The sequence below is a fragment of the Ambystoma mexicanum genome, chromosome 1p, assembly GCF_040938575.1.
Source record: "Ambystoma mexicanum isolate Mex_15411 chromosome 1p, UKY_AmexF1_1, whole genome shotgun sequence".
NCBI lineage: Eukaryota > Metazoa > Chordata > Amphibia > Caudata > Ambystomatidae > Ambystoma > Ambystoma mexicanum.
The window spans coordinates 69,166,403-69,194,130 of record NC_090921.1 but is presented as its reverse complement, the minus strand read 5'-3'; the positions used below and the strand labels follow the sequence as shown (position 1 = coordinate 69,194,130).

The following is a 27,728-nucleotide window of genomic DNA, read 5'->3' as shown; positions in this document are numbered from 1 at the left end:
TGGGTTTAGGCCCTTGCTTTAAGTTCTGAAGTAAAGTTCTGGTCTTTGGAGATTGATGGATGTGAAGTCTGGAGTCTCCCGGCAGAGTGGCCCACAGAAAATGGAATTGAACGTCCCTACCTGTCCCAGCAGTCTCTTTTTATGTGTTTTAAAAAGTGGGTGGAGAGGCTAGCATCCCTAAGCCTGCCCCTCTCTTGATTTGATAGGTCAATAGATTCTTTGGTCCCTGATTTGGGAAGGGATAGTGTGTCAGAGTGATGTCATTTTTATGACCTGCAGAAATGACACTCCCCTGGTCAATGTGCACACAAATCTATTCCTGATCCAAATACATATTTCCCAGGTACACAGTTGTTTGACATCACATACACACATCATATATTACTAAAGATAGTCCCTGTCCCGACTCTGGCGTTTCTAGGAGCTTGCATTCAAAAATGGCAACTTATTTTCGATTTTAGTGGGTTTTGCAACATTGGTTTTTAATCAAAAATTATACAAAGGTACATTTCCCTTCCACATTTATCCCAGTAACTTTCCATGTCTCTAGCTTAAACACATTGTCTACAATAATCATTATTAGCAGGGTTTTGCCCCAGAACATGGTACAAATCAGAGTTTGGACTCAAATCGTGAGGGCATTTTCCATACTAAGACTCTCAAAGTTGTACATTCCTGTCATTTGGTCACAATAAATTATCACTGTCTCTATAAAATATATATTTGTTGCAATTCAACTCCCCAAGTGTTTGGGTCTGCCCCCAGAAGTCTGGGTGGGTCAGTGATCACATGTCTCTCCTTGCTGGCAGAGGGCTGTTGACAGGAAACACTCAAAATGAACATACCCCATTCAAGAGAAAGAGCCTTTTGGGTGGGCTCCAACAGGCTGCCTGGAAGTCTCTCCTCAATCAATCAACAGGGTCATGTGATATCCTGCCCCCTAGTGTGGGAATCTCTGAGGTGTTGAGGTTTCCCAGCCTCTTGGCCTCTGGGAACAACAGGTGGATAGATTTTCAATTAACCAACAAGCTTTGAAGTCCCTGCCCCTCTTGCAACTCCTAAATACAGTTTCCCTGTCAGAGTTTAGACTGCTAGCACCACCTTGGGGAATTTGTCGGTACTGCATCCATTTTTGAGTTGTCTTGAATTACTGCATTTCAATAGAGTGGTCTTTTGCTTGATAGTATAGGACCCTTGCTTAACATTGTTTTGATGGCATCCTTACAGTAGAGTGGTGATGTGGAACCCCCCACAAGAAGGTTGTATCTTTGGAGTGGTCTCGTCTGTGCAGTTCTCCTATTCTGGCGTGAATGTGGGCGGCGATAGCTCATCCCCACATCCACCCTGTCTATTGATTTAGTTTGTTCTGGGATAGAATAATGGGCGGCGACAGCTCCTCCCCACACCTACCCAGTCTATTTATTCAACATGGATCAAAACCCTTGACAGTTACATATATAGAATTTTGCCTACAAGCTTTTTACAGGGGTAAAAAAAACATACAGAGGGTTAGATGAAAAGGGAAGTTTTTATTTTTTTCCAGAAGGCAAGGAGAGAGTTTCCTGCTCTGATCTCTGGGGGGTAGAGCATTCCATAGCTTGGCGGCTATGTAGGGGAAGCCCAGCTCTCCAGTTTTGGCTCTGCTGATGCGTGGAATGTGCAGTTGGTTGGCGTAGTAAGTCCTTGTGGGTTGTGATGAGTTGGATTCGGTTATAGTCTCTGCAAGGTATGATGTTTCTGTGAGGTTGAGACATGTTTGGGTGAGAGTGAGGATATTTAAATGTGATACGCTCTTGGGCACATTGCATGTATGCCATGAGTAATGCTGATTCTCTTGACAGTACGCAGCGCACCCGCTCCCAGAACTAGGGCTAGTGGTCAGATGCCATGTATGTTTTCTGCTTGAGAAAAACTCTACCTGCCCACTGCTTTCCAAAGAGCTGCTTTGACATCATCATTCCTCAGGCTATATATAATTGGGTTCAGCATTGGGGTGACCATGCTGAAAAGCACTGACACAACTTTCTCCTGAACGTCAAAGGAATAGCTGGATCTCAGCCTTAAATAGCGCAAAGCTGCTGTTATGTAGTACAGATGCACTGCTGTCAGGTGAGATGCACAAGTGGAGAAGGCTTTATACCTGCCTTGAGCCGTGCATATCTTCAGTATAGCAGAGACAATGTGGAAGTAAGAGATGATGACAAGGACAAAAGATGTCAAACCAAAAAAGGCAAACATGACGTAGAGCGTGACCTTATTAGCCATTGTGTCAGCACAAGAGAGCTCTAACAATGGCGGGATGTCGCATGAGAAGTGGTTTACCACATGGGATGCACAGAACGGTAGCCTGGATATCATAAGGGTGTGTATGAGAGAGTGCGCCACTGCAGCCAGCCAAGCGAACGTCACAAGCCTGATGCAGACCCACTTGTTCATGATGGCTGTGTAGTGCAAAGGAGAACAAATGGCCACGTAGCGATCGAAGGCCATCACTACGACATGGAAGCACTGAGAGTTGGCAAAGAAGGTGTAGAAGAACAGCTGTGCCATGCATTCAGCAAAGGAGATCACGCTTCCTTCTGCAGCGATGTTGGAAAGAAGTTTGGGCACAGTGACAGAGGAGTAGCATGCATCTGAGAAGGACAGATTGCTGAGGAAGAAATACATTGGGGTATGTAGACGTCGGTCATTCTGTATTAGAGCCATGATGGAGAGGTTCCCCAGAAGCGTGACCAGATATATCACCAGGAAAATGATGAAGAGTGGGACCACCAGTCGACTATCTTCAGAAAGCCGTAGGAGAATGAATTCACTTGCAGAAGAAGAACTCCAATTTACCACTTTCATTTCACTCAATCGGGCAAAGTTCCACATCACCTACATAATAATGGAGACATTCACAAGGAGGCTGTTAATTGTGTAGGTACAGATAGGAGCAGGCATTCATGAAGTTGAGACATATGGCACAATGGCAACTATGCTTTGATGTTCAGTTTTGCAAGAGACAGAAGGTGACAGATCTCCTTGAGACGAGAATTTATACGAGGGCATCTGATCCCCGGTAGTGATGTGCAAATGTTTTAAGTTCTGCCTGTGAAATTCTGTGGTGTTCCCGACTAAACTGCTACTCAAGTTGCAAAGCTTACCAGTTTTATATGCCACTATACCACAAGCAAACTGCTTTGACTGAGCTGCCTTTTTAGCAGACCAACCACTGAAGCCAACATACCTCATAAACATGAATGCGTGAAGAATGATATCCACATAACCGCATTTGCCTGTGTCTCCAAGCAAATTTAGATCAATAAAAAGAGAAAGAGTCTGCCAAAAGCAAAGTTGTTTTTAGGATGCAAAACACAAATCACACACAGCAGTGTAAATACAGGATCCAAAAGATTCTTCCAGTTGCTCAATTTTCAAGGTGTTACAAGATACTTCTTTGTATTACACATCACTACTTAAAATGTTCAACTTTAGTAGGAGAGAGAAAGAGGGCAATGTTGCATTGTGTTTGTGGTCACAGAGGGCACACACAAACACAGACATGCACGCACGACACACAGACACAGACATACACACAGAAGCTGCACAGTTTAGGGCTTAGTTTGGGGTACATGTGCTGCCTTCGCTTACATTATTCCTCAGACATCTTACCAGCTTCTGCAACAGTTGTAAATGCAAATACAAGAGCACAATTCAGTCAACATAAAAAACTGCATAGAGGCATCCTCTCTTCCCCATCCTCTCTTCTGTAGCGTAAATAGGCAATATCATCCCTGGATGCAGGATACCCCCACCTCACACTTTATCCATATGCAAATTTGTGACCACTCCTCACTACCCTTGGTGGTAAAACTCTTAGCATCTGGATGAATAAAGCATGGCTGTTTCACCCAGTAAGGATAAGCCCCTGAGACTCAGCAAGGGGCCAGCAACATTGCAAAAACGTGATTGCATTGTTTTTGGAAATGTTCTTCGATCCACTACCCTAAACCACATTCTCTTACTACCAACGTACGTCTATAGCCCCCCATGCAACTGCTGACCCAGCACAACCCACAGGCCACCATGTTGTGAATTATGAGGAATCCAAACTACAACGTCTATCTTTCCTGCTCCTTGTTTCATCTAAAAAAACTCCTAGCGGGCTTTTAGCATCACTCTGATACTGAAGTCCTGGTTCTGCGTCAAATCCTGGTGAGAGTTTGAGGCTTGTGGGAGACAGCACGCATATTCCTCTACTGTCAGTCAGCTTGTTCACGCAACAGATATTTGGTGTCATTATACTTGAGTCTCAAAGCTGGGTTATTCATGAGTCCTGAGAGAGTGGTTGTCATGGGACCAGTGTCAAAATGTTCTTTTCAGTTACTCCTGTCTAGTGTTGACACAGTCCCCAGCCGCTCCAGTAATTTTACCAATTTACTGTCACAATGCCAGACAGCGTGTCTCAATAAGTGTGAACCACATCCTATTGAAAGGTCCTGGATGATAGAAAGTCCTGATTATTTGGGTGGAAGACCACTGCAGAAAATGCCTTGTATTTTTAGGGCATTTGTATTTGGTAATTTGGTATTAGTGGCATGGGCTAAAGAATGAGGCCATGGTTAGTAACGGCTACATAGTTTGGTTAAAGGTGTATTTGTTAGCAGATAGGAGTTAAGGTCTAGGAGTTAGACATATGGGTAAGTGAATAGAGTTTAGTATTTGGTTACTAGGTAATGCTGGCTGTAGCCTTGGTTACTATTTACAAAGCTCTGCAGCGGTCTGGCAGACATTCACAGGACAGTCCTTTTGTTAATGACCTTAGACCCATGCTACACATAGAAGAATATGTACTTGTGCAGGCTAAGCAGGGCTATTAGTAAAATAAAAATATTCCCCATTGCCATATGTTGACTAGCATTGGACATGCTTTGTTTTTAATCTTGTTATCTTCTCTATCCAACCTGTGCTGTACAAAGCATGTATTCCATATATAGCATTGGGCTGGGCTACACATAAACATATTTATCTGGTCAGACTCTCCAGAAATATTCAGGTGATACAGAGTTAACCAAATAAGTAAGCAAGGACTAATACAATTACACTAATCCATAATGGGAGATGGGGGGTGGTGAAAACATTAGGGACAGGGCTGCACCACTAATAGCACAATGGACCCCATGTGTTAGGTGGATGGGGAACACTTTCAATAAGCCCCCCCTCTATTGTCTTCAGGTGAAGAGGAATGGCAGGCCCTCATGGTTGGGGTGAATGGGTCCTGGGTCTGCACGCAGAAGGTGTTGCTGTCTTGGCCCATACGAGGTCATGTAGGAATTTGAATTAGAACTGTCATTGCCTCCTGTTGGCCACTCAGATGGGAGACTCTAGAATGTAAGCAGTTTCAATCACTTCACTGTCCCTTTTTCCACACTTGGATCCCGGAGCCAGATAGGAGAATGAGGAACTCAGGGCCTACGCTGAGAAAGAACTTGGAGAGTGAGAGCAGCATTTAGGGAGAAGTCAGGCACTATGCTCCACAAAGGGCAGACATCAGGCAGTGAGTGTGGCATGGGGCAAATCAGGGGGCATTGGGACCTAACGTGAATATTGGGTTTCATGCGTTCACCTATAGAACTCTGCATACATCCAGTGGCATTTCTTATCTAATTACATCAGAAAATTGAGCAGTAGACATGCCATTGTGACACATTTTGATAAAAAAGAGTAAGCACCGAAATTGATTCTCGCTCGCTTGCATACTGATGCCACCCATTCCACATCAGTGTCAACTTTTAATTGTTATCAATTAGGGCAAAGAAAGCAAGGTGCGGAACACAGGCACAAGGGTATTAGGTAAAACCAGTATGACTAGAGGAAAGGCCCTACTTAGCGTCTACTTCAATTGCTACGTTACGGTTTCATACTCTTAAACAAGGTATCTACAGACATGCATATGCTATAACTATGAAATAAAATACACACAAAAAAGTACCATAAACGTGTCTATCCACGAGCAGGTTTAGTAATATACAACTGTGCAACATGTTCTTACCATAGATGGTCCCTTTTCCATTTCAGTCATGCTTCTTGATTGGCTCTGCATTCCTAGCTTCCATGTTAAACCTGATGATACCCTTGGTACAGGTGCATGGCAGGATTCGCATTCATCTAATTAAAAAAGATAAGATTCTCTAAAATCTTCAACAATGGACATGCCTAATTTTCTATCAAATAATCCCCGAATAGGCTCAAAAGCTTAAGACACACACCCATTGAATGTGATGTCTTATCTAGCTTTAATTTGATTTAATGTCTGTTGCTTCTTGGATCCAATCCCTAAAGTTATTGATGTATGTATTTTTTAAAATAAAATCATTTTAAAAATAAATAAATAAATACATAAATTGGGTGGAATGTATATGTAATTTCTTATTTTTAATGTTAAAGGTTGACTTGCTTAACCAATAAAACATAACAAATAAAAAATGTTAAAATTAATTAATAATAGGTGTTGGTCAAAAGGTTTGAAAAATACTTGATCCTGTAGAATTTGACCAGTTCAACCAGGTTAAATGTTCAAGCGTTCTGCAGAAGTCGAGAAATGAGGTTTTAATAAGTACATCCTGCTACTCCTACCCATGCCAAAGGTCACACCCTGGACTGGATTGCAGACCTCAACTGCCTCGTCACCATTACATCTAATTTTCCCTGCCGTGGTCTGACCACCAAATTATTGCCTCAGTATCCCACTCTGCCAGCAAACCAAAACTTCTAGCTTACTGCTACCACCATCTCTGGCACGTAGCTATCGCAAACTAAATAAAGATTGCATCCTACCCTTTCTCGATACTCTCAAACAGGAGCACATCGGCTAACAAGATCCCAATACACTAGCAGATCTCAATGCCACAACCTCAACCACTGCAGTAGACACCATCTCCCCCATAGCACCTAAAATATCGAAGCCAGTGGGACATATCAACTCCTGGTTTACTCCTGACATCCTGGACGGAAGCATGACTTGCTGAATCATGTTGGTAGAAAACACCCTCAGACACCCTAAGGCAGGTGTTCTTGAGTATCTCCTAATGGTATCATTCATGCTAAAGCTACCACCTTCAAAACAAGAATTGGCTCTGTCACCAGAGAACTATTCACCATCCTCAGGGAGTTTGCAGTGCCTACCACCCCACCTTCTACCCTCACCAAAGACAAAACATGGTGTACCAATATACAGAATGCCGTGTTATTAAAGATTGATACGCTACGCACACAAATTCTCACCAAAGGATCCTCTCTTATACCTACTTGCCCAGTCATTGCAGCGACCACCCCCCCCATGACCAACAGCCCCCAATAGCCAATAGCCAATAGCCAAGTCTCCCCACCCTTGAGATGTAAAGGTGATATATGCCCTGCCTCTCTCATCAAAGATTGTGCTGCAGGATTGACACCTTTAATCACTGCCTTTATTAAAGCTTTAATGGCAGGCACAGTGCTGTCCTGCCTTAAAAAAGCATGTGTTCTCCCACTACAAAAAAAAATGAATTTGACCTGTCCTTCCTAAGATTTACCAGCCAATTACCACAGTCACCTTCCAACTATAAATTATGAACAGAGCAGCCTATGTCCGAATTCAGCACCATTTGGAAGCAAATCATATCCTGGGAGTTCACCAGTCTGGCTTCCAACTAGGCCATGGTAGAGAGTCAGCACTCCTAGACCTCAAAAACCAGGTGGATGAGATTAAGGATGAAGGGAGAACTTCCTTGCTACTCGGTCTAGATTTGTCTACGGCGTTTGATCTTGTGGACCATAACATTCTCTGCCACCATCTTACCACCTCAACCTTCACCCGAAGCTACGTCCAGGATCATCCTGGATTGCCTCCTTCCTAGAGGGCAGAGCAAGGAGAGTGTTCACTGAGAATGTCAGTGCTACTCCAGCTCCAATTAAATGTGAAGTTCCATAAGATCTTTACTCCTCCCGCATAACCTACACAAACTGTGCTGACGATACAAACATGTATTTGACCCTCTAGCAAAACTACTTAAACAACGCTGAGACTCTCAGTGTAGCCTACGGAACCATCCTGTCCTGGATGGCAATGCTTGGCCTTAGTCTCCATGATGAGAAGACCAAGCTCCTTCTTGTCGGACCTTCTGCGGTGCTAAAAAAACTTGACCCAAAATACTCAGCCTTCAACATTGATGGCACCCAGACCCAGTCTCTCTTGCGGTGAAAACACTGGGGGTATACCTCGATGCAATCCAATTACTGACCCGCAAATTGAACTCTATCTCCTCCTTGGGGGCATACACTACCAAATTGATAAACACCACCAGAGCCTTCCTATCCACAGATATCTGTCTGACTATTGTGCGTGCAGTTGTCGACGCCAGGCTAGACTACTGTAATGTACTCTTTGCAGGCACCTCTACATTGCATGAGTCGGTAATGCCCCCGCCACTCGGGGCATATTGCTTTAATGTACCCTATATAGGGCCTCATCACGAGTTGGGCGGTATCCAGAGCAATTTGTGCCAGATAACGAGTTGCAGGGGGAGCAGTAAATCCCCATTCCCCGTTGGGTCCATGGGGTTGGAAAGTGCTATTACCACCAGCATTAACTGCGCCCGTGGTAATAGCACCAAAAACGCCTGATAACGGGCCAAGAATTGTTATTTTTTACTCCAGCTAAAACTTGGAGGTAAACATGCCATTTCCTGCCCAACTCGTGATCTAGCCAGCCCTTAAATGCGCAGTAATACCGTTACTGCTGCATTTAAGGGCTCAGGCCAAACTCATAATGAGCCCCATCGTATTTATTTTTATGAAAAAGCAGAAGCATGTAGTCATAATTTTACAAGCAGAGGTATATGAGACAAGAGAATAATGGTCTTATTTGCTGCAAATTCCTTCAAAATATGCCTATTGAATGGGAAAAAGAATGGGAGCAGGCCAAAAGCAGTCTTTGTTTTCTTAATAATTTCTTAACTGTGCAGAGTCGGACTGGGACAAGAAATAGGTGCAGTGACCAAAATAAAAGTGGCACACCCCTTGCCTAGTAAAATTGTCCCTCAAACCATCATCCGGGAACCGCATCAATTTGTGACTTTACAAAAAATGCTTCTTATGGAGGGTTCATGTGTCTGTTGCATGTTATGTTTTGTGTAAACGCTTGAGAAAGTGCTAACATTCCTTTTGTTCTTTTAAAAAAAAATCATCATCATATAGCTAAACACTATACTTATTTTGCAAAACCACACTCAAGGCATGTCTACTCGTTGACACCAGTAATGAAAATAGAGTTGCATTTAATTAACAGTACAGCCAAAAGATGACACCGCAAATTACCTTGCCAGTTGTATGTATGCCCAAATATTACATTACAACACAATTCATAAAACAACATAACTTTGCATACCTACAGTTCCATGTCAGGGTCCATAGCTCCCGGCCCAGGAGTGTCATGACCGAACAACCCCCACAGCGGTTTTGGGAACTGCAAGATTATGCTTATACAGGGTTTCGCAACCCAGCAGGAAAGGAGGGTTAGTGTGACGATGGTTGGATAGGAAGGGGCAAGTAGGAGAACCGGAATAAGGTTTAGGGAGAGGTTATCGATAGGTTTGGGATGTTAAGGTAAGGTTTTGACCACTAGCAGTATGGGAGGGAGCAACACGAGGCGGGGGTGTAGTCTGGTATTTCAGCCTGGGCAATATGGTCTAGAAACTGCCCTGGAAACAACAACAGAAGATTTGTTGTGGGCCTATGCGCTCGGTACGAAAAAGCTTAATTACCACTGCGTAGATAATGAAATAGCTCATGGAGTACAGTGCGAGTGCCTGCTGCTGCAACGATCTGTGTGGAACCTGCATGCGGCCATTTCAAGGCACCATTTCCAGGCGCCTAGGCTAAAACAGCCAAATACATCAGATTGTGGTGGAATCTACGAGTAGAGACAGCTGTTTGTGAAGCAGGGGTTTATTGTCTTAGTGGACAACATTTTTTATGCACGGATGTGGTGCCTCACTATCCATTACCCAGTACTTACCGCAGTATTTGTTCTCCGTCCTGAGGGATGATCTGTGTGGAACCTGCATGTGGCCATTTCAATGTGCCATTACCGAGCGCCTATGCTAGACGCCGACGAGGCCGTTCGGTTTTGGTGCACAAAGCATTTATTTGGGCATTTTCTAATATGCCACCTGTGTCTGCTGGAGGTGGGCACTTCATGGGCAGTGAGCGAGCTGTGGCTAGTAGTAGTATAGGGAATAGCGAGCTGCCTAGTGTGGACCCATTATTTTTTTCAGTGTTAGTCCTCCGATGATCTGTGTGGAACCTGCATGGGGCCAAGCAACTTTCAAATGTAATTGCTGAGTCGACTCGAGTATGTTGTTACAATTCATGGGCCGGCTACCTCGGCAGCCTCCTGACTGATGCCAGCCACACCATCGCCAGCGGATGGGAGGCTTGGCTCAGGGGCCCTGCCAGGCCAGCACAGCCTATTGTGATTCATTCATCAAAGCAAGGTAGCATTCAGATGTTACCGTTCTTCGATGAATACATCCTGTCTGTGCTGCAAGCTGGCTGGCTGCTGTCCTAGGTGTTAGTTTTAGCAGTGCACGGTGGTGGTGCGAGTTTTGGTTGCTTAGCTTACCATAACTGCCGAATGTCTGAGGGTTTTCGGTTTTACTTGTAACCATAACGTCCCTTTAACAAAGTTTTTTCATTGAATTTCATGTTTTTATTAGTGCACCCTAATTTCCTACAACTTACTAATACCATACTTACCCCAATATAGCAACATTTTTGTCCAATTTAGAAAGTTTCGCCTTAAAAATATGCGTCTGCTATTCGCAAAGGGGTCCATGCTTCATGAACAGTTTGGAACTACATTTTCAGCTGGCCTAGGAACTTTGAAGCTAAACATGTACTCTTGTATAGCTCCTACACCTATTCTTACTCATTATACATTAACAATCGAGAACACAGCACAAACTTGGAAGAATATTAGCAAAACTGCTATTTACCTTACAAAATGGCATCAGCTATTGCCACTACCACCAGCTAGAGGACCTACACAACAAAAGAAGCACAATACATCAAAACAGAATGTAGTTAACCAAGAAAATGAGGTAGAGGAAGTACTTACCTCTAGCACCCAAAGAGAATCATGGGTGTGGCAGTTATTTACCACTGTTGGGAATGTACCAAAAGCTAAAGCTAACAAAGTGAAATGCACTGAGTGCAACGTTGTACTCAGTCGCATATTACCTGGGCAGTATTCCTACAAGACCACCTCCATGCACCGCCACACTAAATCCAACCACCACAATGCTATAAGAAAGGCTGTTTCTTTCTTGGGAAGTAGTAGGCTCTCTTCCTCCACCTCGTCTTCCTCAACCAATACTGTAACCACACAGCCTACTTCTGTCAGACACAAAATCCCACCAGCTACTTTGCAAGTGATAAAATAGGCTGCTGATCCGTATGATATATGGCATTTGTAACGCTCCTATACAAAAGTATTTCAAGACGCGATGAGGCAAGGAAGGGGGAACAGAGGGAGGACAGAGACAACTATCTCACTAGGTCAAGTGACATTTAGGTCGTGCAAGTGCAGGGGGTGGGGAGGGGAAAATTGCCAGTGGAAAGGGGAGGGGGCGGTGCTGTACATGGGCTCAAAATAATAACAAGAAGTGCGGCCAGCAGTTGTCCAAAGTGCAGGTAGGGGGACAGTAGGGTAACAGATTCAGACCCAAGTGCAAGTGTTGCTGGGAGGCAATGCAGGTGTGCAACTGGGAAGGTAGGGGCCTGGGCTCAAAATCAGAGAGTAGCCAAGCGGCCAGTGCAGTATCAGACAGGAAATCAGCAGGGGAGAGGACTGGTGAAGGCAGAAGCAAATAGGAAGGTCTTGAGGCATTCCAGAACTGCAAATAGTTCTCCTTAAGTTTCAGAGAGGCAGGAAGGCTGTTCCAGAGGGAGGCCCCAGCCGAAGTAAGAGATCTACCACCAACTCATTGCTTGGAGAAGTGACTTACCCTGAGGGAGTTGGAGGTGGAGGAGCAAAGAGCTCGAGTAGGAAGGTTTTTGGGAAGAGAAATTTGGAGTTATTGAGGACCAACGCCCCAGAAGGCCTTGTGGACAATGCAGAGGGTCTTGAACTTAATCCTTGCATCCACTGAGAGCCAATGTAGAGATTTCATTGCTGGAGAGATACGATTCCTGGGCTTGTGGCCAAGGACAAGTCTCTCAGTCCTGTTCTGGATGGGTTGCAGAGGGCGGAGAGTAGAAGCAGGCAGATTTAGAAAGAGGCTGTGGCAGTAGTCCAGCCTAGAGAGAACCAGAGCTTTAGAGACATCAAGCTTCGGGGGAAGGAGTGGAAAGGAATAATACCTCTGAGGAGGTGCTGTTGGTAATTTGACTTCTTAGAGATGTCCGAGATGTGAGGAGAAAAGGAGAGTTTCGAGTCAAAGATGCCCCGAGGTTCTTAGCCTCACAGGTGAGAGCAGGAAGAGGGCTGAGGGAGGCCGCCAATAAAGTGACAGGAAAGGAGGGTGCAGATGAGCCGATGAGGAGAATCTCTGTGTTACTGGTATTAAGGCAGAGATTGTTGGCGGCACACCACTCCTGGGTGGCGGACAGGCAGTCAGAGATGAGGGAGGGAAAAGAGGTGGCTGAGGGTAGCCTGAAAATGAGCTGAATGTCATCCGCATATCACTGAAAGTTGGGGCAGAGAAGGCGATGCGGTGGGCAAGGAGTGCCAGGTATTGGTTGAACAGACAGTGAGAGAGTTTAGATCCCTGGGGAACACAACAGAGAGTGAGATAGAGGAAAGGAAGGGCCCAAGTTGGACCTGGGAGGGTCGATCAGAGAGGAACGAGGTCAGCCATGCCAGGGCCTGATTGGTGATATCCAGGTTATCACAGAGACAATTGAGCAGGATGGCATGGTTTAATTTATTTATGTATTTATTTATTTATTTATTTGTAAAGCGCACAAACAGCCCACAGGCATCGAGGCACTGTTGCAGAGATTGTCTTATATGTACACATATATCTTAGTTACATAGATATAATTCGCTCTTGGTTACATTGAGCTTGAAAAACAGTGTTGCCTTAGTTACAAGGTTGACCATGTCAAAGGCAGATGGGAGATCGAGTAAGATGAGGACAGATGGGAGATTGCCCATGGCCACGGGCTATACCTCAGTGACCAAAGGTATATCACAATTTTTTGTACCTAAATTATAACAGTTCCTAAAGAATAAAACATTAACACATTTGCGGAACCATGCTTTTGGATCCTTGGCAATGCTCCATCCACAGTTTCCTGCTAACCCATCCCTTTTTTCATTCTTTTCAAAATGTACAAACAAACAATAGTCGTATAACTTATCGTGACAAAATCCATTCAGACGTTGCATGAACATTCAAAGTTGGATCTATAATCTTTCTGCTCATTTTTCTGCAGATTTGTCAAACAGCAACAAAGCTGTAAGGCATCTAAAAATGTTGAGACCCCCCTCTAATTTTGTCCCCTCTTCACAAAATTCCACAAAACTTTGCAAAAAGCTTGAAATATATGTCTAAAATCGTTTTGCATATTTTGTGCAGATTCACCAAACAGCACTAAATATTTTTGGAGCCCACCCGCTAATTTTTCTCCCTTTTTTGCGAAAACGGCAACAAACTTTGCATAACCATTCAGTGTCAGGTCTAACATAACATTGCAACAGTCCATGCAGTTCCACTTAGTTATAGGCCATCCAAAAACTGCTTTTGACCAACCCTGCAATGCAGAAATAGGAATGGATGTCCCCGGACATCTGAAATGTTTACGAACATCACAGGGCTGCCCCCGAGCATCCAGACTGTTTGAGGACTTCAGAGATGAACAACACCAGTTATTTTGGCTTTTTATGGCCCTATCCCGTCCCATCCTTATCACCCCTCACCTCCCTAGAGATTGTTTCATTAGTTTCTCAGGTGCAATGTTGTGTTTTTTTAATGTTTTTATCACGCTGTCTGAGGACAATGGCGGCTGTCTCTGGTTCCAACATGGTTATCATTTTAAAAAGTATGACGCACCTGGCGCTTTTCACCATCCAATCAGCAGGTGCGTCTGATGTCCGCGGACATCACGACAGCCCCTGGAGGAATATTCATGGACTGAATCAGGAAATGAGTCAGCGGACCGAACCCAGATATCGCTAATTCTTTTTAACCTACTTTTTAGCTGTTTTTAAAAAGAATACTGGATGAATTTACACCAAATTTACAAATGCATGCTTTTGAGACCAAGCCACTGCTCTTGCCACTCATTTGGTGAAGCCCATCCAGCAGTTTGGGCTGAAGGCGTGAGCACATTTTTTTTCCATTGCATATATGATGCAAATCACACATTTTGGGACCCCCCCTATAACTTGGCCCCCGTGGATAAAACGTCACCAATGGGTTGAGCAACTTAACCTGAACTACAGGTCCGATACCACAGGCCCTATGATGTATACATATCAGTGAGAAAACTTTGTTAAAGGGACATTATGGTTAAGTTGCACTAATACAGACCTATGAAATTCAGTTATATGTTTGTAAGTCTTGTGAACGCCAAGAGGCCTATGGGCGAGCAGCGCCATATAAAAAAAGAAAACTTTAGATAGATAAATAGATAGATAGATAGATAGATAGATAGATAGATAGATAGATAGATAGATAGACAGACAGACAGACAGACAGGCAGACAGACAGACAGACGGACGGACGGACAGACAGACAGACAGACAGACAGACAGACAGACAGACAGACAGACAGATAGATAGATAGATAGATAGATAGATAGATAGATAGATAGATAGATAGATAGATAGACAGATAAAGAGATAGAGAGATAAATAGAGTTAGCAGTGCACAGTGGTGGCACGAGTTATGGTTACTTAGCTTATCATAACAGGCGAAGTTCTTGGGATTTTCGGTTTTACTTGTTATTAGTGCAATTTAACCATAATGTCGCTTTAACAACATTTTTTCACTGAATTTCATAGATTTTTAGTAGTGCACCCTTAATTTTCTACAAGTTCCTTATATTATACTCACACCCAATGTAGCAGCTCTAGAGTCCGCGGACAGGACGAATGTCGGCAGACATCAGGTAGCGTACACAAAGCCCAGGAGAACAGGGGACAACAAAAAATGTGTTACCCTTCAACCAACAAACTCATATATATATAAAGCAACATTACTTATATTAACTATCCACATACATACCTTTTTGTACAAAATCATCATATAAAAATGTAGACATTATTTTTTCATTTAGCACACAATATAATGGAGTGAACCAAGCACAAGCCATAAATGTACGCCACATAGTATCACTTCAGTACAACTCTTCATACAGACTCACATACACCAGGCACTCATTCCAAAACAACCACTGGTTGGAAGAAAACTTCTCAAAAGAAGAAATTAGTAATAATATCATCTCTAATGGTAAACAAGACATCTTTCTATATAGCACAAATAATGTCATTCATACAGACCTCAGTGAAATAATAATATCTTCTTTTCTTATAGTACATACTTTACATGAAGAAACAATGAATTCATGATCTTGTCTGCAAAATTGGATGAACTTAGTAATGACTTTAAAGAACTTTTAAAAATCATGTTATTAGAAATGTTGATTATCACTGTCCTTCTTGTACCTGCTCCATTTTCCCCCAGCAATCACCCCATCAAATTCCCAAAATATAAATGAAAGATGCTTTGATAAAACTTCACTCCCTCCCTCCCAGGATGATCATTGTATGCTAATTCTATATGCTCTCATGTATGTTTCCCATTCCAATACTGATTTTTGAACTTCCACTCAGAAAAGAGAAGGCTCCTGAATGAGGTTGACCGATGAGACCTCCCTTTAATTACTTCTAGGGATTGTGTTACATTGAAAAAAAGGACGTTGAAACGCATTGAAAAAGGACAGAGGGGTTTTCCTTTCTTCCTTTAACAAATTATGAAGGAATTTGTTCAGTGAAATATCTGAAGAAAACAATTTAACTGAAAAGCTCCTATTTAATCCCATGGTAGTAACTTGCACTGCCATTACACGGATGGAGAAGGATGGACTATTACAGAGATCCACCCCCATGTTCTGTTGAGTAGAGCAAGAAATAGTACTTTACAAGTCGCAACTTTGAAAGGAAAAGCGTCTTATCTTTACAGTCCTGAAGAAGACGGATATCAGCGCCCAGTGGGGGATTGCTAGACTTTATCTCATCAAAACTATGAGATAAGGGAAGTCTGATAAAGACAAAGAGGAATTGTTGTTTTTTGTTCCTTAGGACACCTGTAGTTGACTACGCTGAAGTGGGTAGCCAGAATGGGTAGCCGCCACTTTTGTTAAGAGGATTGCTATTTGTGCTTAGAAAATGTTTTTAAAGCTATTTTGGATTTTTTTGTTTTTTTGTACTATTTTGCACAATGAAATGTTTTTGCACAATAAGATGGCTCTCTATGCTCCAAGGTTAAATAATTGGAGATTCATTTTCGAGTAATGTATGTGAAAATTGAATATTAAAATGTATGTTTAATAACTTTTTATGATTAATTCTTTTGCTATATATATATACTTTTTTATAGATATAAATAGGTTTAATAAAATTAAATAAATTGAAATGATGGTTGTTTTATCTGTAACACACTAGCCACAGTGCAAGTGCCCCGATATAGCTGTTTTCTACTATGTAAGAAACACATTGTAGATTTGTCTTTGTTCCACATGGCATCACCTCATGATTATATATATATCCCATTCCAATACCCCATCTACCCCATCCCTTTCGTGAATAAATACAGTTTTTTTGACTATACTACATTGTATATTGCTCTCACATAATTGTTTTAGAAAACTCCAATTAATTGTTTGTAGACTATATGACTGTTCAGGTGTGCGTTTTTTGCAATGGGGTGTCTGCGGACATCGTGCTGTGTCTGCACATGTCCAGTATGGCATGATGCACTTTAAATGAGTCCACCGACAGCGCGCCCATTGGATGACACCCATGGGAATGTGCCTGGCTTCTCCCACCTGAATGGTGTCTCCGTGGATGTCCAGGGACATCATCATGTGACTGAACCCATGCGGCATAATGGCCTGTCCGTGGACCGTGTCCTTGACCGTGGACATTTTGAAACCACATTTTTGTCCAATATAAATGAAATACCCAAATGGATCAAATTTCTTTGTACAAATCGTACACTTCACCGAATTCGGCCAGTACCATTCAAACAAAACTGAAAATACTGAACATGAGACATGAAGAGCGGGGTTGCAGCAGTGTCCCCTGCTCCCATGTTTGATATTTTCTGCTTCAGGGTTTGCAGGGTTGACCCCTGCTTTCTTGACAGTGGAAGCAGGGGACTCAAAAATAAAATACAATAACATGCAAAACAAAACAAAAAAGGGTCCCTGCGGCGTCAGATCCGACCTGCGTTAGAAGGACAGAACTGATGCTGCGTGGGTATAGGAGAAGCAGCAATGGCTCACAAAAAGGTAAGTACAGGGGCGTGGGGGGGTTGAATTTGAGTTGTTTGATCATTGTTGGGTTCTTTTACCAAAGTCGAATTATGGCAAAATCGACTATGGTCAATTCCGCTGTAATTCTTTTGACTTTGGTAAAACAACCCAAATCCAATCTAGGATGTTTAAAGTTGAACGTTTCCCCTTCCAGAGCTCCTAGAGCCATTCTTTGTTGATCTGGCAACTTTTTACAACTTCCCACTGCCTATTTTTGACTCTGTAGTCTACGGACACTTGTGTGGTCTGCATATAGTTCCTCTGAAGTGACCCACCCATTACTTTTATTCATTCTCAATCTGGGAGAGATCCTCAAAGCACCTGCTTTGAAGAGATGAGCTGTATTGGAGAGCTATCTTTCTAACAAATGGCATCAGTCTTGGCTATGCCAATCCCTCCTTCCTAGGGGCCACCACCATCATGGTGGGCTTGGACAGGGGAACAGGTGCAGAGATGCAGAAGAGGATGAAGAGGAAGAGGAAGATGAGGTAGATGAAGTGCCTACCTTCACCTCCAGGAGGCAGTCATTGGGGTTCTACCGAAGGCTCCGGAAGCCAAGGGGAGATACACTGAGTGCAAGGACATACTCAGTCATGGAAAACCTTGGTTATACTCCAATGGGACCACCTCCATGCACCGCCACACCAGATGCAACCCCTACAGTGTGCTGAGAAATGCAATTCCTTTCTAGGGGAGAAGCAGGTTGATGGCCTCCACCCCATCTTCCTCAATCACTCCTGTCACCACACAGCCTACTTCTGTGGGAGAGAGAATCCCGGTGGTCACCTCACAGGCCATACAGATCACTGTTGACCCTTACCTTTCAAGGGTCAGAGTACTATATTTGTACTGTGTCAAAGTGATCTGCTGGGGAGTGAAATTTCAAAGTGTTTTCGAGGACTGCGGTCAAGGAGCATGGGAAAAACTGTGACCTACCTTAAATGTAAGGCCTGCCGAAATTAATCCGGTCCACCTCTCGCTTCCCTCCTGCAAATGACCTTGTCTATCCTGTAAAATAAGCAAATAAATGACAAAATCACAAAATACAAAAAAAGTGTTCCTTTCAGGGTCACCTTTCAAAGTTAAAAAAAAGAACTTTAAAAAAAATCTCAGGACCCTTTGCTGCCTACATAGTCCACAGATAGTGAAGTGTCTGCGGACACCTGGAAAATTCTAGGTGTGGAGTGGGGAAATTAAAATCATTTTAATTGTTCAAAAATGGTGGCTCTTAAAATAACCTTTTTTTTCTCTTTCTAGCATTTACATATTTTTTTTGATTATTTGGTTTTATGTACTGAACTAAGAAACGTTCTAATGAACTTAATTAAAGTGGATCTACTGAACTTTATTAAAGTACTTCTATTTTTCTTTCTGTTTTTCCTTTTTGTTTACTTCTGCTACTAAAGAATACTTGAATCCATATTGTATGTGTTCACAGTAATTGCTTCAATCCGTTTTGAACATTTTCAAGAAAAATATGATGCACTCGATCGCTTTGAAAAATGTTGAAAATATCAAATTTGATATTTTCATTATGAGAAGTTGTCATGGCAACATCCCGCAAAAAAGCACATACAACTTTTTTCACACTGTGCCTTGCTTTCTCAATTTGTAGATGAAATACATCCAAACGCATCCACATTTTTCTCTGAGCTATTCCAAATGTATCCTTTCTTGTAAACTGTAATGAAATTCCAGTAACATAGCCCAGACTGTTGCCTCCACAATGAACTACAATGATGTCCAGATGCTGATAGTTAATCATATTCTCACAAAATGGGAGAAATTCCACTGACATCATTCCTCAAACTCCATACCTTGAAACTTGAAATTCCGCTGCGTAAGAATCTCAGACAATACCCACTTCTCAGAATACACCTTGAGCCAATGTACCTAAGATTCACCCACAATCCAGACACTCTGCTTCCTCAAAACCTTAGCCATAGCCATCTTCACTGTACACAACAAAGATAACTCTTGGTACTGAGTCTTCCTCCAAACCACACTCAGGAAACCTTATTTGCTGATCCCCCGATGTCCACGGACATCCACAATTGTAACACTCCCTCATTGGATGCTTTCAAACAGTCACACATCCTTCCATCCACCAATCACATCCAAACACTCTACATGTAACCCTGTCATCATAGTTCAACACTTCAGATGTACTCTTGAACTCTCAGAGTACATGTCTCCTGTTACTCACAGCCACCTTCATCAAATACTACTGTAACACTCTCCAATATTTCTATTTGCAGATTCAACAACATCTGCATCTACCAAGACATCATATACAGGTATGCTTATATTTTTTTAAGTATTTTTTTAACTCTTTTACAAATGTATATATACACGGTTCCTCCCACTTACCTGTACATTGTTCTAAAAGAAACAAAAAACAGATTGAAAAGATGTGCACAACATTTTTAGATGGCACAGTGTGTGGAAATGTAATATGTTGCAGTGCATGCATGCTGGCCAACATGACCAATTCTAATCTATAGGTGCTTATCAAGTCTTGCCATTTTTTCTTACAGAAAACATACAAACAACACAGCTAGTAACCTCACTCATCAAAACAAAACCAGCTACCACTAAAGAAAAGTAAGGGCCCCCTCTTGCAAAAACTAATAGTAAAAAATATGTACACACCAAAGGAGACCTACTAATGAACCTTACACTAGATCTACCAATATTACCGTAGCCACAGTAAAGCATTCCAAAAAATGTATTTTACAAAAACCACTAACTAAATTAATAAATACATTCCAAATATTACTTCTAAACATGCGTAATGTCAATATAGATACCTTTTCAAACTTCTGTGAATGTAAATGGATACACACAAGCAGCACAGAACCATATTTCAATGTAGATGCCAAGTGCCCAGCCACAGAGGACAGCGAGGGCGATCCTAAGTCTGCATTTCAGGAACCGCTTTACAAAGCACCTTCCACCACATCAAAATGCTAGCAAGACAACATTCTGCTATACGAAATATCGTGAATAGACTGCACTATGCAAAAGGTCCTGCTCTAGAACTCCAAAATTTAAATAACATTCTCCTACATGGAAAAGCCAAAAAACTCCTTCGAGAAATAGAGCACATCCGAAGTAAATATTTTGGAACTTAAGTTGACTTACATAAATCAGTAACTTCACAAAACATTAGTGAAAGCCTTACAGACTCCAACTACCTAACAAACACATGCAAAAAAGAAATAGCTAAGTTTCAAAACACATCTGCTGAAACACCAGACCAAGTATGTGTCTGTTTTCACAGAACTTTTTATAAAAAGAGTAAAATATAGGACAATGAGGAATACCAAGGGCTTCAATTAGATTTATATCTAACAACAGAAAATGAATACAAAATAACAGACCCCTCAATAGTTTGAACATACTGCAATACAAAGCTTGACAATAACCAAATGCCATCACATAATATTAATAACAACTTAGAAATCGTCCCACTTCCAAAAGCTCTCAAACAACTTAACATGTATGCGAGCATTATAATCCAACCAGTACCCCCTTTTCAAGCAATAATACACTTTTAACCAAAACCTGCCAAATTGCCTCCATCTGAGTTACTAAAATGCATTTGTAGGCAAAATAGTATATTTGCCATTAGATCTTAAAGAAAATGAAGAAACTTGAGGAGTTTCAGGAGAATGTTCCAGGGGCAAGACAACTCAGCGCAACACTGGTTCGATCCATGGGTCTGTCCTTAGAAATCTCTGAGTAATAAGCACGTTATAAATAACCTATCATATCATATCGTAGTAAAATGCCCAATAGATCAATCATTGATTGTATTAGTTAATGGCATTCCAAAAATAGACCAAAGAAAATTTGCAACAACTAGTCGACTTAAACAAATGTATACAATCCCTACAATATCTAAAAAAAATCAATGCTACAAAGATATAAACACTAAGGAAGACTTAAAAGAAACCACCCATGTAATTCAAGATTCACCACCAACTGGACAATTTGAACGTGTAGATCATGTTACTACAGCCAAAACCTTAGACCAATATACAATTCACCCACTACACTCCAAAGACACTATAGAAGATGCATTAGACACATATCAAATGCCTCAAGCATATGTGAGAATAGTGTAGAAGCATGTTCTTTCCTCTACTCTTTCCTACAGGAGAAGGAGGAAGATATGATGCAAGATCCATGCAAATTACTGCATCAGTATATCGCTCTTTAAGAATTTGACGACCCCAGATTCTGACAAAATGTGGAATATATTTTCCACATCCTGTTCCAAAGTGAGCTAACAACTCTATGTTAAAACGAGGCTCTAATTGTTTAAACATTGCTGCTACCCAACTGCTTCAAAAGATAAAAAACAAAGATGAAGTTTTGCAGTCAAGTATCACCAATCTCTTGGAAAACATGCATGGTACAAAAGAATACTGTTTCTGACATCACACAAATGTATGTTGTATGCTAAGGAATCTAGGACCACCCACATGGTGTGTTACTTTAAATTGTGCAGAATATGCATGGGATGACTTGCATGACTTCTTAGGCTATGCAAACCGAAATAAAGACCGAATAGATGTAAAAACACCAAGATAACTCTCTTCTCTTGATCCTGTCAATGTATCAATGTGCTTTCACCATTGCTTCATTACCATGCTGCACTAAAACTACCTCTCCACTCAGAAAAGTGGAACACTAATTTTGGAGAAAAGAGTATCAATCCAGAGTAGCTTCACACATCCACATGCTTTTGTAGATAAAAGATGTTCCCAAATTTGGCCATGACAGTGTTGCTACTGTTTTACAGTTTATTGAAAAATACATTACATGCAGCGTCCCTTCAGAAACCACACATAGTGACCTAGGTACATGAATATTACGCCTTCAAAAGCATAATTGTGGAAAATACTTCTGGTGTAGATATAAAAACAAAGGTAAATACTATATCAAAGGTCGCTTTAGTTTCCCTAGACCAGTTTGTAAAAAAGGGCAAGTAAATAGCTTGAAGTCTTCTTTTAGACACAGCGTGAAAGGCAAATCTCCTAAAAACACATACAAAATTAAAAGGGACGAAGCCTCCAAGTACATCAATGATTACAATGCAATCATTGCCTTCTTGTGGAATGCAAATATAGATACACAATATCGTCTCGCAATGCAGAAATGTGCTAATAAGGGGTTTGTTTGTGTTGTGCTAATATGAGTCGGCTATATGAAATTTAGGAGCGGAAAGTTGCATGGATTAACCTATAGTCACGAGGGACCACCACATTGGGTCAACCATTCAAACCTTGGAAATTAGATTGCAATTGTATTGGACGTTGTGTTTATTATTTTTTGAACCTAGGCCTGGTGAAGACCTATGTTTGTTGATGTATAACACGCGTTGACAAGGTAAAGATAAAACATTTTCATTGTGTGTGGCAAGGCAAAGATTGAACATTATCACTGTGTGTTAAAGACAGAACATTGTTATCAAGTGTCAAAGAATGAATACGATTATTGTATAAAAATGAAATTGGACAATGACTAGCTAAGATTGTATACCTACATTGTGTGGAGAATATATTTTGGAAAAGAGTGGACGGAATTAATCTCAGCACCAACATAGTGCACCACTGTGTGCTGTTGTTAACTGTGGGTGTGGTGTTTGGACACAATTATAATGGATTTGGAATTTCTCTCAGCTAGGAGGTATTTTCAACAAGGATTTATCCTTGAACTGTCTTCAATAGGACAATTTGTTATGGTAAACACCTAATATTCCTCTCTTTCCCTTTTAGAATGGCTCATTTGAAATACTGTGACTTATTTGTATGCTGAGTCCTGTTGGCTGCTGGGCGTTGGTGGTGAGTGGTGTTTTCCGTTTACTCCCCAAATATAATACAAACAGAACCTGTAACAGATCTTCCAAAAATACTGCTTCAGAAAAAAAGACCAACTGCTGCTCCATCAAATAATACAACTACAAAACTGTCTAGTACAAAATCAACTGCACGTCCATCAGAAGACAAAGAGACACATGTCTCTTCATTTAAAGAAACAACCCCAGGCCCATCAAAGGATAAAGGGGCACATCTTGTTGGTCTATTTAAATTCAACAACACAACTGGAGTAAATTGCTATGAAAATGTAGCAACCAAGATTCGTTTTCAATTGCCATCAATTGTTTACAACATTTACTTAAACGGCTCGGACCAGTTGTGTTTGCAAATGCTCGTCCTTCATAGATATGCCACAAATACCTGCCAGCACTTACACTGTCTCAGGTATAAAGCAAGAACTGGACTACTGTATAGGAATGGTAAAATTTACCATAAACACACAGGAAGATCCACAAGAATTCCTAATGTACTACGAGTACTGGAAACCAAAAACATCCCTATAAATGAAATCTTACTGATGTCATTCTCGTGGAAACATACATCTTTGCTTTCATGTTTCACAAGAGACCACTCCTAAAGAACGATTTGTATATGTATCCATACAATAATTCTGAATCCATTCCATTTCACAAGCTTCTGAAGAATGCAAATCATAGCAGATTATGCCCTTATTTTTAAATCAGACAATCGTTCCAACATACAAATAAACTCACATGACCAATATGTGATACTAATGCTTCCAAGGTACAATGCAGATGATGCCAAAACCAACTGTAAGCTTACAGGCTTCACACATGGCCTAGTATCTTTTGGAATCTATACCTTCGCAACAGTGGGTATAATCTACCACACTGGTGCTACAAACACTTCAGGCCACTATATTGCAAATGTCAAAAAATAAGTAGTTGGTTTGAATGTAACAACACTTCCCTTACACCAAAACATATGTTACCAGCAAATCTAACACATGCCTACTAAATATTCCTTCAACCTAAACTGTAGCACAATAAACAGTTTGAATACATCCAACAGGTTTGTAACTACATCCATAACACTACAATAGTACTTTTAAAAACCAAGATAGTTAGAATACACCAACAGGTATCAAACTACTTCAAAAACACCCTTCATTGCAATGCACTTAAAATATGCAATAACAGTTTCTGTTATTGCAAAACATCTTGGAAAATCCAATTTAATTAAAAAACAGCAACGTTACCACCAAATCTAACAAATGCCTACTTAATATTCCTTCACCCCAAATGTAATCACTAAACTATAGTACCATAAACACTTTGAATATGCCAACAGGTATCTAACTACTTCTAAAATACCTCATTGCAATAAACTTAATATATATGCCATCACAGTTATTCTTACTGCAAATCCTCTTGTAAAGTCCAATATACTTAGAATACACCATTCATTTCAACACACTTTCTATCACACATATAATTATAATATGTTATATTTAATCCTCTATGGATTTTGTTTCCTAGTGACCATTTAATGTCAATACAACAACAGTGTATCACACACTAACGTGGTACCAAACATAGTACATAGAATGTACTGTTTATGAGGATCAAACAGGTAAATGTTTATCTACAACTGTATGCAATTAAAGCATTTAAACTATCCTCTTTAACACATTGTACTCTTTTTTACAGAAGCAAAACAGAGATTTCAGCTTTATTACCGTATGCAACTAAATAACCATACCAAGTATTATCCTATTTCTTATCTTCACAAATTAACAAATATATATTCCATAATCACTATCCTCAACTGTACTACAATCATAAATAACATATACACTTCAATTATATGATTCCACCATTTTAGAAATACTGTATACTCCCCCTACAGTACCCATAATTACTACACACATATTACTATACTATGTGTTGCCTGTGGCCAGATTCTTGGCGGCATGGACCACAGCCCCACCCTTTCCAGCCCCTCTTTCGGCCAACAAATAACCAAAAATGGGTTTTCCACACTTAATCCTCACCAGCGTCTGTCCGTGGTTCCTACAGGGCAACTATTTTCAAAAATATGACACACCTCACATTCTTTACCATGCAATCTGCAGGCACGTACAATCTCACGCCGCCCGCTGATTGGTCCAGATGTGTCTGCCTACCATGAATCAGGAAATGAGTCTGCGGACTGCACCCAGGAATCACTATTTTTTTATTTACTTTTTAGCCATTTTTAAAAAACTACGGGACAAATTTACACCAAATTTACAAAAGCATGATTTCAGGACCAAGCCACCGCAAGCAACATTTCTTTTCCTTTGCATCTGTGAGGATTTCCAAACAACTCCATAAAAGAAACAATTTTAAACACATAGCATTTTTCATTCCATATAAATATCACACTTTGGAATCTTCCAGTCCAGTCCTGTTTTTTTTGTTGCATTCTGGGACTTGTAGTCTGAGTTTGTAATGGGAGACTACAAAGAAAAACACCAAGACTTGATGCACACCTATACATTGAAATGAGTCATGTTGGTAAGTATGCAATGATTTTGTCAACATATTAAACTTCCACACACGAAGTGCCATTTCAAAATGTTGTACACATCTTTTCAATCTACTTTTCCTTTGTTTGAGAAAATAGTTACACACAGTGCTTATATAAATTGACATATGTATTTTTTTACTTTCATGTAAATACTCCTAAAATAATTGCATTGGAACTACTGCTTGATATGAGCAGGTGCCGAATGTTGCAATGCATTGCATCTGTAGAGTGGTTAAAAAAGTGAATATACTTATTGAAAAGCTTATTACAGGGTAAGTGGCAGGAACCCTGAATATATACATGTGTAAATGAGTCAAAAAATACTTTAAAAAATACAAGCATACCTGTACTATGTCTTGTTAGATGCAGATATTGTTGAATCTTGGGTAAAAGGGCTGCCCTGTGCTACAGTGTCCATGGAGAAGGCAGTAGTCTTTGAACACTGCACGTGCCATCCAGGTCGTTTAAGGATGCCTTGAATGGAAAGGTGTGTGGTGTGCAGAAAGACTGGGTCGCAAGAGATATCTTTGTTGTTTGCAGTGAAGATGGCTATGGCTATGGCTTTGAGGAAGCAAAGGGTCTGCATCATGGGCGATTCTTGGGTTCATTGACTAATGGTGTATTCTGAGAAGTGTGGGTTGTCTCAGAATCTTGGATTAGATGAATTTCCAGTTTCATGATATTGAGTTCAAGAAATGTAGTGGGCAGAATTCCTCCCGTTTTATGAGAATATGGTTAATTTGAAGCCTCCGGATATCATTGCAATTCACTGTGGAGGCAACAGTTTGAGCAATTTTACTGGCATTTCTTTACAGTTTTTTTTATGAAGGACACATTTGGAAAGTAGATGGAACTGTTTCAACATTCAAAAATTATTTTTTCTCAGAAATCTCATAGACAAAGGTGGGTGCATTTAAATGTATTTTGTCTACACATTGAGAAAGCAAGGCACACAGTGTACAAAGATGTAGGTGCTTTTTTGACCTGATGTTGACATGACATCTTTTGATAATGAAAATATCAAATGTGATATTGGGAAAAAACCTTGAAGAGATTTACGCAGAGACTTTACGCAGGAGTGCATCTGACGGTTTATTCTTGAAAATATTCAAAATGCATTAAAGCAGTTTCTGTGAGCACATAAAATATGGATTCAAGTATTCTTTAGAAGTTGAAGTAAACAAAAAGGAAAAACAGAACAAAAATGTGAAGCTCTTTTGTGAAAGTAAGAGACAAAACTATTAAAATCTGTAGAACATTTGTTATTTCAGTATATACAACTGAATAATCCCAACCAAAAGAGACCAGACAGTGAAGTTCAATCATAGCTTTTAAGTATCATGTTATGTCCATGCAGTCTCATTACCCTCCCCCCATCCCAAGTTTACTCCCCCTCCCCACCTTCCATCGCTCCATTCAGGGGTATCCCTCTCTCTTTCTCTGCGACCCCCAAGGAATCATCACCTTCTAGGTTGGTCAGGGAAGATTCAGATAGTGTGGCTACTAAGTGCTTCCAGCCTCCAAGCCATCAGTGTCCCTGCTTCCTCCTCCCCCCTCTGTTGACTGCTTCACCCCACACCACCGTTTCTGAAGGTCTTGCCACCAGACTTCTACCTTTGGTCTATTGCTTGCTTTCCAGCCCATGGCGATTCTGTGCTTGGCAAGTATGTAAGCCAAGTCTTTGAGTTTACTCACATGTGCCAGCTTACGCAGCCTCGAAACCCCCCCCTACCATGCATGCC

General features: G+C 41.1%; 1 pseudogene; it reads right to left on the bottom strand.

The window, feature by feature from the left end:
* Nucleotides 1-1,878: 1,878 nt before the first annotated feature.
* On the bottom strand, nucleotides 1,879-2,847 carry LOC138449832 (olfactory receptor 5AR1-like; annotated as a pseudogene).
* Between the last annotated feature and the right edge of the window lie 24,881 nt (nucleotides 2,848-27,728).